Genomic DNA, 4,604 nt, shown 5'->3' with positions numbered 1-4,604 from the left:
ATTCTTGGCTTTTATATTCTTGCATTACTTAAGCATCCTCATTTGTAATATCATCATAGTGAGGATTATAAACCTAGTGATGATCATGAATACCTAGTTTTCTCTAGTTCTTATTTTCTCCATGCTTGTTAATTAGTAGAGATGTTATCTCATTAGGAATAGTAAGGTAAAGCCTAGCCCCCTTGCTTGTACTTATCCCTATTGATATATTTTTATTTTCAATAAAAGGCCGCTAGACGCTCTGTCTAGTGGTGAATTTGCTATCAAAAAAAAAAAAATCTATCTGAACTCATCCTATTCCAAAAAAACTAGAATGAAAACAAGAAGGAACAAGATGGCCTCTCGAACAGGTGAACTCTGAATCAGTGTTTCTTTCAAAGAACTAGATGATCTGTTTTGTCCTGCGGACAATAAAGGATAAAAATGAAATCCAAGAATCTGACAGGTAAAATAAGCCTTAGAAGTAGAATCAAGAACGAAGATGTCTTACAAGCTTAACGGATATGGACCTCAATAGAACTTGCATAGTTGTCTTCCATGTCCTGTTGAATCTGCTTGGCGGAATTCCCAACAGATTGTGCACATCGACATATATCAATTAGTGCAAGTGTGGTTATATCTGCAAAATCTTGACGGATTGAATCCAAACACAAGCAACCTTCAAGAAATAGTCATTCAAGGCACGGAAAGTGATCACTACTGGCTCTCCCGTACCTAATGTTTAAATATTCGAGTAGCACAAACTTCAAGTAAGGAAATCCTTCCCCAGATACATCCCACTCCCCGTCTATGAAGAAAGTATATGATAGTTTAAGGGACTCGAGTTTAGGCAATTTACCAACAATGCTGAAATCCTTCCATGGCATGAAGTTGTCCACTAAAAATTAATTTCTTAAGGTTTTGTGGAACAGCATCCAGAGGAGATAGGAGCAAAGGTGGAACAGGATCTCCACAATGTCGCGCTTCTCTCTGAAACCTCAGAGGACCTGAAGGTGTTATGCTTTCTAGAAAGAAAGAAGCAAGTGTATAACTAAGACGAAATTCCAGTTCCTCGAGCTTATCTAAGTATCGAATATCATACAGGTCCTTGCGACTACAAAAGTCTTCTTGGACACCACATAATTGCAACTTCTTTAACTTAGGAAATAGTCTTAAGTCAGAACTAGTACAATACCAAGGATTCCAACCAGACAGACATTCCAAATTTTTCAAAACCAAAGTACTTTTCTCTGTAGGCTCATGATTCCGCAAGTAATTCCAGTCCAAACTTAGCTGCCTCAATTGCGACATTATCAACATTTCTGATGGTAATATGAAAGGACATTCCATGGCCCGGTCATGCGAAATTATAAAAGTTTGCAAATAAGATAGGTTAGATATTGATGGAGGAATGTCTATTGATGAGAAGACCTCTTCTTCTTGACGGATATCTAAGCTAGGAAAAAGAGTCAAAGCTAGGTACCTCAAGTGAATTAAATCGAGTATCAAACAGGGGAAAGTATTACATCTTACTAAAGTAAGATCTAGTACTCTTACTAGCTTGAAAGGAAATTTTGGAGAGTAATATCTCATATGCTTACTCAACTATTCACTATTTTTTCACAAAATCACTCAACTTTGATTTTTAACTTCAAAGTCACTCAACTACAAGTTCTTTTCTCAGAAAGTCACTCAACTATGAATTCTTTTCTAAAAGTCGCTTAACTATGAGTGTTTCACTTACAAAGTCACTCAACTATGAGTGTTTCACTTATAAAGTCATTCAATCTATTTAATTGATTTTTTTCATTAAAACTTACAAACATGAAATTTTTATTTCTAACTAAAATTATAAAAAACAAAAAGATATTCATTTAAACCATTTAATAACCCGATCCGTTAGAAATATATTATTTTAATGATTTAATTATTTTTTTCAACTGAATTTACTAACATGAATTTTTTATTTCTAACCAAATTTTTTTTAAAATAAAAGGATATTCATTTAAACCAATTAATTAATTAAACTATAGCACTCTAAAATCAACATGTAAAGACCATTTTACAAAAAAAAAAAAAACATGAAAAGACCAAATCTTAATTAACTTAACGGTAGGAGAAACATTAGTAACAAATTCAAGTCAGTTTTTTTTAATCACTTCTTTTTGTTCCTTCATTATGTATCGATGTTACTAAAAGTTTGAATTTACTAAAAAAGTAATTTTTTAATTTCTATATTTTATGAACAATGCATGGAGATCGCTATATTCACACACAATTGGAGAAAAGGAGTAAAATAAAAGGTAATATATTATATTTTTAGCAGATCGAGTTATTAAATGATTTAAATGAATATCTTTTTATTTTTTAAAATTTTAGTAAGAAATAAATTTTTCATGTTTGTAAGTTTAATGAAAAAAATTAATTAAATAGATTGAGTGACTTTGTAAGTAAAACATTTATAGTTGAGTGACTTTGTAAGTGAAACACTCATAGTTGAGTGACTTTTGAAATAAAAACCAAAGTTGAGTGACTTTTGAATAAAACCAAAGTTGAGTGACTTTTGAAATTAAAAACCAAAGTTGAGTGACTTTCTGAGAAAAAAACTCATAGTTGAGTGACGTTTGAATTAAAAACCAAAGTTGAATGACTTTCTGAGATAATAATGCATAGTTGAATGATCATCTAAGGTATTAACTCCTGATTTTGGCATGAACCAGTGAGCTCGAAAACAAATAAGAGAGCGGAACTCATTAATAGGATACGTATCCAATATTTTCTCAATAGTATGCTTGAACATGACATATTGGATACTGATCCGAACTCGACTCATAGAGGAAAAATGCATGGATTCCACATTTGGAATTTGATCATTCTTTTCCCTGAGAATATTCACAAATTTTATGTTTCGAGCTTCCCTCAAGCAGAGCTCATGGGTCACATCATGCATTCCACAACTCTCGATTTTTCCATCAAAACTATAATTGTTGATGGAAATTAAATTTCTATCTATAAGTTCGTTTAGACATGTTTCTGCCACCTCTTTTATGGTTTTCATCTCTTCTACCTTCAAAAATCCCTCTACAGCCCATAACTCCACAATCTTATCTACAAAAATCAGTTCATCCTCCGGGAAAATTGCAAAATATAGAAAGCACGCTTTTAGGTGAGAAGGCAAGTGATGGTAACTCAATGCCAACACTCTCATGCATTGGGATTCAAGATTTGTGCTTACCACTGCACTGACATTCTCCGAAACACTTTTCCACTCATCCAATGTTTTACCGATTTTGGAGAGAAGTCCAGCAATCACAGTAATTGCTAGAGGTAATCCTCCGCATTTTAATGCAATTTGTTTCCCATTTTTTTCAAATTCAGGAGAAGAACATTCTTTCTCAAAGACCTTCCTGTGAAGTAAATTCCAACTTTCGTCAAAATTCATGAGGCACATGTGATAAAGAGGCTTACCTGAGCTAGCGTATCCAGCCACTTCCACATTCCGAGTAGTCAGGAGTATTCGGCTTCCACAGTTCCAGTCTGGGAAACATGATTTTATATCGTCTCAAGCTCCGGTTGTCCATATGTCATCAATGACTACCAAGTACCTCTTACCTTTTAGAAGCTTCTGCGATTTGTGTGCTAGTTGCCCATCATCTTGTTGCTCATGAAATTCATCAGTCTTTCCACTTATAGAAGAAAGAAGGCCTAGTAGTACATTACTAGCACGATACTCTTGTGATACAGTGGCTTTTGCATGAATATCAAAGCAAGACATAATGAGTGAGTCACTGTAAATTTTGGTAGCCAAAGTTGTCTTACCAATGCCCCCCATACCTACAATTGAGACAACTTCTACTTCACTCTCTCCTCTGGTAAGTTGATCCTGTATCATCTCGAATTCGTTTTCATAGCCAACCATCATATTCTCAGTCTCCAAGGCATGTTGAGGGATACCCACGAGAGTCAAATTTCGTGCTGTCAGATCTTTGCTGTTGGTGTACCTGTTCATCATTCCTATCCACTGCTTCATGGAAGAATCAACGCGGTGTACTGCTTGTTTCAAGAGGAAACGAAGTTTCCAAATAGCTATTCTTCGTGAAATTTGGTTTTTCGCTAAGAAAACATTTCTTGATTCCAAGTCAACCATATCTTCTGTTGTGTATGTTAACCTTGTAATTTGTGCCTCCAATCTTGTTAATGCCTCAATATCGCCTAATACTACCGAACTGCAAGGGAACTCCACGATAGCTCTCAAAGATTGAAGCTTTTTATAGGATGATTGCAAATTGCAAATTGGATCCAGTAATTTAAGACAAGTAATAGCAACATAAGCCATGATGTCCCTCTGCCTGTGCTGCCAAAAGTTTTTTAATTTCTCAAAGTAAAAAGAAACAGAAGTTTATTTCATAACATAGTGTTTTAGCTTAGTGTAAAGGAACTAACTAAAAAGCAAGTAGTGAATTGGGTTAGTGAACATTACAAATCTCTTTCTTCATTTCAAAGATAGGGTAAACAAATTTCATACTACCAAAACTAAATGGGCATGCAAATTTCTTTTTCTTTTTTTTTTGGTCCTAAATTATCTTTAAATTTCCTTTTTCAATTCTTGATTTTAACCGAAAGTG

The 4,604-nt window shown here is 34.1% G+C and overlaps 1 pseudogene; it reads right to left on the bottom strand.

Annotated features, from left to right (window-relative positions):
- Positions 1-335: 335 nt before the first annotated feature.
- On the bottom strand, positions 336-4,337 carry LOC102581757 (putative late blight resistance protein homolog R1B-12; annotated as a pseudogene).
- Between the last annotated feature and the right edge of the window lie 267 nt (positions 4,338-4,604).

The sequence above is a fragment of the Solanum tuberosum genome, unplaced genomic scaffold (assembly GCF_000226075.1).
Source record: "Solanum tuberosum cultivar DM 1-3 516 R44 unplaced genomic scaffold, SolTub_3.0 scf00111, whole genome shotgun sequence".
Taxonomy (NCBI): Eukaryota; Viridiplantae; Streptophyta; class Magnoliopsida; order Solanales; family Solanaceae; genus Solanum; species Solanum tuberosum.
Note: the sequence above shows the minus strand (reverse complement) of the source record. Positions and strands in the feature narration are given on the sequence as shown.